Here is a 12,625-nt window from a genome sequence, read left to right as displayed (position 1 = left end):
GGTTAACATAGAGTGTAGTATTCGGTTCAGGAGTAGAGTTTAGTGATTCATCACCTATGTGAAACACTCAGTGCTCATCCCAACAAGTGCCCTCATTAATCCCTACCCCCCATCCACCTCCCCTCCAGCAACCCTCTGTTTGTCTTCTGAACTCTAGTCTCTAATGGTTTGCCTCCTTTTTGTTTGTATCATCTTTTTCCTTCCCTCCCCTGTGTTCATCTGTTTTCTTTCTTAAATTCCACATATGGGTGAAATCATGGTATTTGTCTTTCTCTGACATATTTCACTTAGCATCATACACTCTGGTTCCATCCATGTTGTTGCAGTTGCAAGATTTCATTCTTTTTGTTGGCTGAGTAATTTTCCACTTACACACACACACACTCACTCTCTCTCTCTCTCTCTCTCTCTCTCTGTCTTGCTCTCTATCTATCTCTCCATATCTTCTTTATCCATTTTATCCATTCATCTGTTGAAGGACATTTGGGTTCTCTCCATAATTTGGCTATTGTTGATAGTGCTGCTATAAACATTAGGGTGCATATACCCCTTCGGATCAGCATTTAATCTTAAAAAGGTTTAAGAAAAACTTCAATGTTGGAGCCCTTGGCTGGCTCAGTCAGAAGAGCATGCGACTCTTGATCTTGGGGTCATGAGTTTGAGCCCCACGTTGCGTGTAGAGATTACTAAAAAAAAATAAACTTAGAAAAATATTTCAGTGTTATTTTGTTTTAGTTTGGAAGTAGTAAGTAGTAGAATAGCTTGACCTATTTGGGTAGTTGTTTTCATAAGACATTATCAGTTCCAGCATCCTCTTATTTTACATACTGAGGTAAAATTCACATGGCATAAAATTAAGTATTTTGAAGTGTATAATTTGTGGCATTTGGTATGTTCATGATATTTTGCAAGTATAACCTTTATCTAGTTCCAAAATATTTCATCATCCCCAAAGGAAAAACCCCAAATCTATTAAGCAGTTCCTCCTTGTTCCTCTTTCTCCATAGCCCCTGGAGAACACTAATCTGTCGTTCTATCTCTCTGGATTTATCTTTCCTGGGTATGTCATATCATATAAGTGGAATTATATAACATGTGATATTTTATATAACATGTGATGTTTTGTATCTGCTTCTTAGGATGTTTTCTAGGTCCATTCATGTTGTAGTATGTATCAGTACTTCATTTTTATTTATTATTATTATTATTTTTAAAACAAAGTCTTTTTTTTAAAAAAGATTTTATTTATTTATTTCACAGAGATCACAAGTAGGCAGAGAGGCAGGCAAAGAGAGGGGGAGGCAGGCTCCCTGCTGAGCAGAGAGCCCGATCCGGGGCTCCATCATAGGACCCCGGGATCATGACCTGAGCCGAAGGCAGATGCTTTAACCCATTGAGCCACCCAGGTGCCCCTCATTTTTATTTTTAAGGCTGAAAAATATTCTCCTGTATGGATATACCACATTTGTGTGTTCATCAATTCATAGTGTTTTTGGTTGTTTCCATCTTTTGATTATTATAAATAGTGCTTCTATGAACCTTCATATACAAGTTTTTGTTCAGATACAGGTTTTCAGTTCTTTTGGGTATGTAGCTAGTAATGGAATTGCTGGGCCATGTGGTAATTTTATATTTTACTTTTTTTTTCTTTGTTAAGTTTATTTTTAATTTATTTTTGTGGTCTCTATGCCAAGCACGAGGCTTGAACTCATGACCCTGAGATCAAGAGTTGCATGCTCTACAGACTGAGGCAACCAGGCCCCCTATATTTTACTTTTTGAGTAAAATGCACCGTTTTATTTATTTATTTATTTTTTAAGATTTTATTTTATTTATTTAGAGAGAGCCTGTGTGCATGAGTACATGAGGGGCAGAGGGAGAAGGAGAGAGAGAATCTGAATCAGACTCACCGCTGACCATGGAACCCAAGGCGGGTCTTGATTCCATGATCCTGAGACTATGACCCAAGCTGAAATCAAGAGTTGAACACCCAGCTGACTGAGCCACCCCGGCAGCTAGGCTGCACCATTTTAGATTCTTACCAGCAGCGTTCAAGGGTTTTAATTTTTCTACATTCTCACCAACAGCTGTTAGTTTGTACCTATTTTGTTTTGTTTTTTTAACTACTGCCACCCTAGTGGGTATAAGGGGTACCTCCTGAGATTTTGATTTGCATTTCCCTAATAGCTAGTGATGTTGAACGTCTTTTCTTGTGCTTTATTGGCCATTTGCATATACTTTTTTGGTGACGTGTCTGTTCAAGTTCTTTGCCCATTTTTCTTTAAATTTGATAGAAAGTTTTCACTGTATTTGTTTATAATTGGTCAGATTTCACATTTTAAGTGTATGTCCATTAAGTGTAGCTCACCTCAAGGTGCCATATTTCCAAGTAATTAACATGATTCCACAGATTGACATGGTTCCTTTTCTTCCATACTTTTCTTTTTTTAATTTAAGTTCAAGTTAGTTAACATATAGTATAGTATTGGTTTTAGGAGTAGAATTTAGTGATTCATCACTTAAATATAACACCCAGTGCTCATCCCATTCACATAGAGTGAAATCATATGGTATGTGTCTTTGAGTAACTTTTTTGACTTAGCGTCATACACTCTAGTTCTATCCATGTTGTTGCAAATGGCAAGATTTAATTCTTTTTGATGGCTGAGTAATATTCCATGTGTGTGTGTGTTAGTGTGTGCGCGCATCCACACGTACGTATACACTTAAAATGTGAAATCTGACCAATTATAAAAACTTTCTATCAAAAGAAAAATGGGCAAAGAACTTGAATAGATATTTCACCAAAAAAAAGATATTCAAATGGCCAATAAAGCACAAGAAAAGATGCTCAACATCACTAGTTATTAGGGAAATGCAAATCCAGGAGTGTGTGTGTGTGTGTGTGTGTGTGTATACACACACACAAACACATACACCATGTCTTCTTTATCTGTTTATCAGTTGATGGACATTTGGGCTTTTTCCATAATTCGACTATTGTTGATGGCTGCTATGAACACTGAGGTACATGTGTCCCTTCAAATCAACATTTTTATATCCTTTGGATAAAAACCTAGTATTACATTTGCTGGGTCATAGGGTAGTTCTGTCTTTAGCTTTTTGAGGAACGTCCATACTGTTGTCCACAGTGACTGCATTAGTTTGCATTTCTACCAACAGTGCAAGAGAGTTCTTTTTCTGCATCCTCGCAAACACCTGTTGTTTTCTGTGTTGTTAATTTTAGCCATTCTGACAGGTGTGAGGTGGTAGGTATCTCACCATAGTTTTGATTTGTATTTCCCTGATAATGAGTGATGTTGAGCATCTTTACATGTGTCTGTTGGCCATCTGGATGTCTTTTTTGGAAACCTTTATTTGCTTTTTAAAAAAAAAAAGTTGTGGCGGGACACCTAGCTGGTTCAGTCAGTGGAACATGTAACTCTTATCCTGGGGTTGTAAGTTCAAGCCCATGTTAGCTGTAGAGGTTACTTAAAAATAAAATCTTGGGGCACCTAGGTGGCACAGTTGGTTAAATATCTGACTCTTGGTTTAGGCTCAGGTCACGATCTCAGGGTTGTGTGATCAAGCCCCACATTGGGCTCCACCCTCAGGCTGGAGTCTGTAAGGGTTTCTCTTTCCATTTCCCTTTCCCCCTCCCTGCTTGCTCGTTTTCTCTCTCTCAAATAAATAAATCTTTTAAAAAATTTTTTAAAATTAAAAATTTGTGGCATATGTACATAGAGAATATTCCATTTTAACCATTTTAAAAGGTACAGTTCTGTGGCATTAAGTACATTCACATTGTTGTGTGACTCATCACCGCTATCACCAAACTATTTTCGTTTTCCCCAACTAAATGCTATTGAACATGAGTGTACAAATATCTAAATTCCTGCTTTCACTTCTTTGGACATAAACTCAGAAGTAGAGTTGCTGGGTTATGTGGTGATTTGGGTTTAACTCTTTTGAGGAAGCAAACATGGTTTTCTACAGCTGCTGTATCATTTCACATTCCCAGCAACAGTACACAGGATTCTAATTTCTCCACATCCTGGCCAACAGTTATTTTCTTTCTTTTTTTTCCTTTTATTTTTTTTATTATAGCCTTGCTATTAGGTATGAAGTGGTATCTTGTGGTTTTGGTTTGCATTTCCTTAGTGATTAGTGATGTTGAGCATCACTTTGTGTGCTTTTTGGTCATTTGTGTATCTTCTAAGAGTGTAATACTTTTAACTCTTATATTTTGGTCTTTGATCTACTTTGAGTTGTACATTGTGAGGTTAAGGGCCAGCTCCATTCTTTTGCAGGTGGGTATCCAGTTGTCCCAGTATTATTTGTCCTTTGTTTCCACAGTGAATGCTCTTGGCATTCTTGTTGAGAATCAGTTCCTTATAGATGTATGGGCTTATTTCTGGACTCTTTTATTCTCTTGATCTGTACATCTATCTTAATGCCAGTACCACACTGTTCTGATTATTAAGCTTTGTGGTAGTTTTAAAATCATAAAGTATAAGCCCTCCAATTTTATTTTTCAAGATTTTCCAAGGTTGTATTTTAGCTGTTTGTTGTCCCTTACAACTGTGTATGAATTTTAAAATGTTTTTAGTGATTGCCCTATGGTTTACATTATACATTTATAACTAATCTAAGTCCACATCCAGGTAATACTAGATTGCTTCATGATTCATGCAGGTATCTAAAAACAGGATTCCCATTTCCTCGTTCCTGTTTCTCATAACATTTTTTTTTTCCTCATAACATTTTTGTGACTCAATTATCCAAGCTATAGTTACCCAATAAATTGTTGCTTTTGTTATTTTGGACCAATACTTATCTGTTAGATCTGTTAAGAAAAAGGAAAAAAAAATTATTTTACCTTCACTTATTCCTTCTCAACTGGTCTTCTTTCTGTTGATCCAAGGTTTTGATCTATGTCATCTTCCTTCTGAAGAACTTATTTTTATATTTCTTGCTAGGCAGGTCTACTGATGACAAATCCCCTCTGTTGTTGTTTCTCAAACCTTCTCAAAGCCTTTATTTCTCCTCCACTGTTGAAGGATAATGCACTGATAGAGAATTCTAGGTTGGTTTTTTGCTTTCACCACTTCATTTTTTTACTTTTATTTTTTATTTATGTATTTAATTAATTTCACTTTTTAAAAAAAGATTTTAAAAAAATTTATGTATTTGACAAAGATCACAAGTAGGCAGAGAGGCAGGCAGAGAGAGAGGAGGAAGCAGGTTCCCCGCTGAGCAGAGAGTCCAGTGCGGGGCTCGATCCCATGACCCTGGGATCATGACCTGAGCCGAAGGCAGAGGCTTTAACCCACTGAGCCACCCAGGCGCCCCTTCACTTTTCTTGTTGTAGGGAACAGGAACCATGATTGCATGATCTCTGCATGTCAGAGCAGAAACTGGCAATCTATATATGAATTTTAGGAACAGATTTTCCATTTCTGTAAAAAAAGACCGTTGGGATTTTGGCAGGGATTGCTTTGAATCTGTAGGTTGCTTTGAGCTGTACTATCATAACAATATTAAGTTTTCCAAACTATGGACAACAGGATATCTTTCCATTTATTTTGGTATTCTTTCATTTCTTTCAGCATTTTCCTCTAGTTTTCAGTGTACAATGCTCACGCCTTTTTAGATAAATTTATTCCTAACTATATCATTTTCTTGATGCTATTATAACTGGAATTGTTTTCTTTATTTCATTTTCAAATTATTCATTTTTGATATATAATAATACAACTGATTTTTGTGCTGAATTTATTACCGCTAATAATTTTTGTGTATATATTCTTTAGGTTTTTTTTTTTTTAAGATTTTATTTACTTGACAGAGATCACAAGTAGACAGAGAGGCAGGCAGAGAAAGAAGGGGAAGTAGGCTCCCTGCTGAGCAGAGAGCCCGATGCGGGGCTCGATCCCAGGACCCTGGGATCATGACCCGAGCCAAAGGCAGAGGCTTAACCCACTGAGCCCTTCTTTAGGTTTTTTTTTTGTTTGTTTTTGTTTTTTAAGATTTTATTTATTTATTTGACAGAGATCACAAATAGGCAGAGAGGCAGGCAGAGAGAGAGGAAGGGAAGCAGACTCCCTGCCAAGCAGAAAGCCCAATGCGGGGCTCGATCCCAGGACCCTGGGATCATGACCTGAGCTGAAGGCAGAGGCTTTAACCCACTGAGCCACCCAGGCGCCCCTTCTTTAGGTTTTCTTATATAGGATCTTGTCCTCTGTGGATAGAGATAATTTTATTCTTCTGGCCAATTTGGATGGCTTTTTCTTTCCCTTAAAAATTTATTTATTTATTTATTTGCCTAATTGTCCTGGCTAGAACTTCTAGTACATTGTTGAATAGGGGTGGCGAATGAGAGCATTCTGGTCTTCCTTATCTCAGGGGGAAAGCTTTTCATCTTTCGCTGTTCAGTATACTAACTGGGGGGTTTTCATAGAAATATTTTATTATGTTGAAGTTCTTTTCTTTTTTTTTCTTTTTTTTCTTAAGATTTCATTTATTTATTTGACAGAGATTACAAGTAGGCAGAGAGGCAAGCAGAGAGAAGGAGAAGCAGGCTCCCTGCTGAGCAGAGAGCCTGATGCAGGGCTTGATCCCAGGACCCTGGTACTTCAAGACCTGAGCCGAAGGCAGAGGCTCAACCCACTGAGCCACCCAGGCTCCCCAAAGTTCTTTTCTATTCCTAGTTTGAGTGTTTTTATCATGATAGAATTTTATCAAATGGATTTTTCTTAAGGATTTATTTATTTGAGTGAGAGAGTGTGAGCACAACCAGAGAGAGGGGTAGAGGGAGAGAGAATCTCAAGCAGATTCCCTGTTGAGCACAGAGTTGGATGTGGGGCTCAATCTCACAACCATGGGACCATGACCTGAGCCAAAATCAAAGGTTGGACTCTTAAGAGACTGAGCCACCCAGGCACCCTGCTTTTTTTTTTTTTTTTTGCATCAACACTGATGATCATATGGTTTTTCTCCTTCATTCTGTTAATGGGTGTATTATATTGATTGATTTTTATAGTTGACCCACCTGGAATAGAGCTTTTTGTCATAATGTGTAATCCTTTTAATACGTTGTTGGATTACCTTCACTAGTATTTTATTGAGGATTTTTACAACTATATTGGTCTGTAATTTTCTTGGGATGTTTTTGTCTGGCTTTGGTATCAAGGAAATCCTGGCTTCACAGAATGAGTTAGGAAGTATTCTGTTCTGGATTTTGGGAGAGTTTGAGAAGGATTGTGAATTATTTTTTTAATGTTTGGTAGAATTTACCAGTGAAGTCATGTAGTCCTGGACTTTTCTGGGTGGGAAGTTTGACTAGTGATTTAGTCTTGTTGCAGGTCTGTTCAGATTTCTATTTCTTCTGGAATGAGTTTTGTTACTTCGTGTGTTTATAGGGCCATGTCCATTTCATCTACATTATCTGATTTGTTGGTGTGCAATTACTGGTAGTTTCCTTTTATAACCCCTCTGTTTTTAAGGTCTGTAGCCTTGTCACCACTTTCATCTGTGAAGTTAGTACTTTGAGTCTTCTTTTTTTTTCATAGTAACTCTGATTAAAAGTTTGCCAGTTTTGTTGGTCTTTTCAAAAAAATAGCTTTTGGTTTTGTTTGATTCTGTTGTTTATTTTCTTTTTTACCTCCACTTGAATCTTTATTATGTCTTTTCTTTTGTTAGCTTTGGATTTAGCTTATTCTTTTTCTAGTTCTTTAAGGTGTATTCTTTAAGGTGTAAACTTCAGAGTATCAATTCAGGATCTTGTTTAATGTAGCATTTTTATGTATAAATTTACCTCTTCACACTGCTTTCACTATATGTCATAAGTTTTGGTATGTTGTGTTTTTGTTCTAATTTGTCTCAGGTTATTTTCTAATTTTTCTTGTAATTTCTTTCTCTCTCTCTCTTTTTTCCCCTTTTTTGGGTGATCTCTTCTTTGAACCATTTGTTGTTTAAGATTATGTTAAGTTTTTACTATTTATGGATTTTCCAATTTTTCTTCTGTTAATTGATACCAGTGTCATTCTGCTATCATAAATGATACTTTGTATGCTTTCAGTCTTTTAAAATTTATTGAGAATTGTTTTGTGTTCTAATGTATTATCTCTCCTGGAGAATGTTCCATGTACACTGGAGAAAAATATGTATTTTGCTTTGTTGAGTGGAGTGTCTATGTATGTCTGTTAGGGCTATATTCATAGTATTGTACAAATACTCTATATCCTTATTTTTCTTCTCTCTGATTGTTCTATCCATTGTTGAAAGTGGAGTGTGAAAGTCTCTAATTGTTATGGTAGAATTGTCAGTATCTCCCTTCAGTTCTGTCAGTTTTTGCTTCCTATATTTTGTGACTCTGTTATTAGACATATGTGTAATTGTGAGGTCTATTTTCATCCTTTTACTTTTAACCGTTGTGTCTTTTGATATAAATTGAGGGTTGTTCTCCATTATGCCAATCTCTACCTTTTAATGGGAGAATTTAACCTATTTACATTTAAAGTAACTGAAAAGGAAGGAGTTATTTCTGGTATTTAGGACTCATTTCTGCTATTTAGGTATTTGTTTTCTGTTTTATATATATATTTTTTGTTTCTCAGGTCCTTTATCATTGCCTTCATTTCTAGTTAGTTTTGTACTGGTTTGTTCTCCTCTCTTTTTTTGTAAAGGTTTTCCATAATATTATTCTGGGGATTACAATTAACATCTCAATCTTGGGACAATCAAGTTTGAACTTGAATACCAGCTTAGTTGCAGCAGGTATACAGAAATGTTGCTCCTGTATAGCTCTGCTCCCTCCCCATTTTGTTATTGTTAGAATTACATCTTATACATTGTGTTGTCTTTATACATGTGTTCCCGTTAAAGAGGTGTTTAGTTATAAATGCATATTACTACTTTAGGCATTTTTCTTTCAAATCATTGAAGCCAAAACAGAGTTAAAAACCACTGATGCTGGGCACCTGGGTGGCTCAGTAGATTATGCGGCTGCCTTCAGCTCAGGTCATGATCCTGGGGTCCTGGGATCAAGCCCCACATTGGGCTTCCTGCTCAGTGGGGAGTCTGCTTCTCCTTCTCCCTCTGCCTGCTGCTCTGCCTATTTGTGTGCATGCGCTGTCTCTCTCTCTCTCTCTCTGTCAAATACATAAAATCTTTAAAAAACCTTTGATGCAATAATACTGATTTGTATATATATTTATATAGCTATCTCTTATTCTTTATTTCTTTATATGATTTTAAAGGTAATATCGAGTATCCTTTCATTTTGGCCCAAAGAACCCTCTATTAAATGTCTCGTAGAGTAGCTCTTCTTTTTTGTTGTTGGGTTTTTTTTTGTTGTTGTTGTTTTCAAGATTTTATTTATTTATTTGACAGAGAGAGAGACAGCAAGAGAGGGAACACAAGCAGGGGGAGTGGGAGAGGGAAAAGCAGGCCTCCTGCTGAGCAGGGAGCCCAATGCAGGCCAATCTCAGGACCCTGGGATCATGACCTGAGTTGAAGGCAGACACTTAATGACTTAGCCACCCAGGCGCCCCTAGAGCAGTTCTTCTTGTGATAAAACCTTTACCTTTTGTTTTTCTAGGAGCATCTTTAATTTTTTTTCATTTTTGAAGAAAAGTTTTGCTGGATATAGAATTTTTGGTTAACTGTTACTTTTAACACTTGAAATAAGTTATCCCACTGCTTTCTGGCATCCATGATTTCTTTTTTTTATAAGATTTTATTTATTTATTTGACAGAGAGATAGAGAGCACAAGTAGGCAGAGTAGCAGGCAGAGGGAGAGGGAGAAATAGACTTCCTGACAAGCAGGGAGCCCAGTGCAGGGCTTGATCCCAGAACCCGGGGATTATGACCTGAGCCAAAGGCAGACACCTAACTGACTGAGCCACCCAGGTGTACCTCAGTTACTATACTTTGAGGTCCTCAATTTCAATTTGATTCTTTTCTTTTTACCCTCCCCCTCAATTTGATTTTTTTTTATAATTTATATTTCTTTACTGATGTTTTCTACTTGGTGAGATACTTTTTTCTTGTTTTCCTTTTGTTCTTTCTGGTTTCCTTTGCCTGGGTTTCCTCAGGGACATTTTCTTTCTTTCTTTCTTTCTTTTTTTAATATTTTATTTATTTATTTGACAGAGAGAGAGAGAGAGACCACAAGTAGGCAGAGAGGCAGGGAGAGAAGTTGGGGAATCAGGCTCCCTGCTGAGCAGAGAGCCCGATGTGGGACTTGATCCCATGACCCTGAGATCATGACCTAAGCGGAAGGCAGAGGCTTAACCCACTGAGCCACCCAGGTGCCCCATCAGGGACATTTTCTATATTAATTTCTTTATTCCTGTGAATGAACCAGACTGCTTTTTCTTTGCATGCCTCATAATTTTTTTGTTGAGAACTGTACATTTTGAATATTATTGTGGAGTATCTCTAGACATCAGATATCCTCCTTGTCACTGCTCATTGTGGGTTGTTACTGTTTGTTTTGTTGTTTTGTGTCTTTTCTAAACTATTTTTGTGAAGTATGTATTTTTAGTCATGTGTGATCCTTGGAGTCTATGTTTCATTATCTTAGTATTCAGCTAGCATTTTGGCCATATTTCCTTGAATACTTGTAGCCCAAAACAGGAAATAATACTCTTTTCAGTTTTGACTAAATGGTTCTGTGTTTGACTATTCCTTCAACACTAAGCCAAGCTACTTACAACCCTGCCTTATCCTTCACTACCCGTTTGTGTGGAGCCTGGCGGTGAGGTAGGGGTGAAAATTTAGGGTCTTTTTTTTTTTTTTTTAAGATTTTATTTATTAATTTGACAGAGAGAGAGAGAGGGAATACAAGCAGGGGGAGTGTGAGAGGAAGAAGCAGGCCTCCTGCTGATCAGGAAGCTGACACAGGGCTCGATCCCAGGACCCTGGGGTCATGACCTGAGCTGAAGGCAGACGCTTAATGACTGAGCCACCTAGGCACCACAACTTAGGGTCTTCTTTCTGTGCATATATCCAGACTTGGGCATATATGTATCCTTTTAGAATCCTTTTTATGTCTGAGAGCTTACAAAGCTCATTTCTCCCTACCTACCTCGTTTTTCAGTCTCTCCCTTCCCTGTTTTCTCTTATCCAGGCTGCTTGCCCTGGAAGTGCTCCAAGTCAGGCAGAACAAAGGCAAAGTCCTTGTGCCAGTCCTCCAGGAAGCTGCCAGTCAGATCCTAACATTCAGTCACAGTTCTTGGAGACTAAGGTTTGTATTGCTCCCTTGGGACTATCAGCCTGTACCAAGAGTGCAGCTGCCATCCTCACTGCCCCTGCTGCACTAGAGAGTAGGGGATGATAGGCAGGTGATTTAAAACCCTGTAACACTTTTTTTTTTTTTAAAGATTCTATTTATTTTTTGAGAGAGAGAGCATTGCATGTGAGTAGGTGGGGGAAGGACTGAGAGAGAGGGAGAAGCAGACTGCTGCTGAGCAGGACCCTCCCCCCCCCCACCCCCCCCCGCTGCCCCTGATGCAGGACTTGATGCAGGACTCTGTCCCAGGATGCTGGATCATAACCTTAGCTGAAGGCAGACACCTAACTGACCTGGCCACCCAGGAGCATCCCCTATAACACTCTTTTATTGCAATGTCATGGGTTCTTTCTTTGCTGATCTTCTCTTGGTTGTTGTGAGTTTTGGGGTTACATTCAAGGTTCTGCAAAAGTTGATTCTGACAGTTTTTACCAGGTTATTTGTTGCTTGTTTTTGTGGAGGGATGAGGCCCACAGAGTTCCCTACTCTGCTATTTTTGATGATGTGCTCCCTTTGGTTTTTAGTTTTCCTACTAAATCTCTTCAAAGCATCCAACTTAATTTTTATAACATTTTTTTCAAGGAGTACATAAAGGGTCATGTATAGTTTAAAGACTAAAAGTGAACACTGCATACGCATCACTCAAAGAAATAGGACATTACCAGTACCTAAGAAGACTCTTACGTGCCCCTTTCTTTTTCTGACCTTCTAGGAAACACTATTCTAAATTTTGTGTTATTTAGTTATGCAAATAGGTAGGAAAGTATAACTAGAAGAAAAATCAGTCAATAGAAATAGACCTAGAAATGATGAGATGATAGCATTAGTACAGAAGATCTTTAAAAACATTCAGTAAAAAGTTGAAGGATTTGGGGTGCCTGGGTGGCTCAGTGGGTTAGAGCCTCTGCCTTTGGCTCAGGTCATGATCCCAGGGTCCTGGGATTGAGCCCCGCATTGCCCTCTCTGCTCAGCAGGGAGCCTGCTTCCCCCACCCTGCCCTGCTTCTCTGCCTACTTGTGATCTCTGTCTGTCAAATAAATAAATAAAATCTTTTTTTTTTAATAAATAAAATCTTAAAAAAAAAGTTGAAGGATTTAAAGGCAGATGTGAAAATACTGAGGAGAGAATGGATATAAGAACCAAATAAAACTTTTCAAGTTAATAGATACCTGAATTTTTGCTTTTTTAAAAAAGATTTTATTTATTTATTTATTTGACAGACAGAGATCACAAGTGAGCAGAGAGGCAGGCAGAGAGAGAGGAGGAAGCAGGCTCCCAGCTGAGCAGAGAGCCTGATGCGGGACTCAATCCCAGGACCCTGAGGTCAT

The 12,625-nt window shown here is 37.9% G+C and overlaps 1 protein-coding gene across 1 annotated transcript in view; it reads left to right on the top strand.

Moving 5' to 3' along the window:
* The window catches only part of PCLAF (PCNA clamp associated factor), a 95,324-nt gene that overhangs the window by 31,610 nt on the left and 51,089 nt on the right, over positions 1–12,625 (top strand). The window lies entirely within an intron of this gene.

Source organism: Martes martes (assembly GCF_963455335.1).
Source record: "Martes martes genome assembly, chromosome: 7".
NCBI lineage: Eukaryota > Metazoa > Chordata > Mammalia > Carnivora > Mustelidae > Martes > Martes martes.
This window is presented reverse-complemented; position numbering and strand designations above follow the sequence as displayed.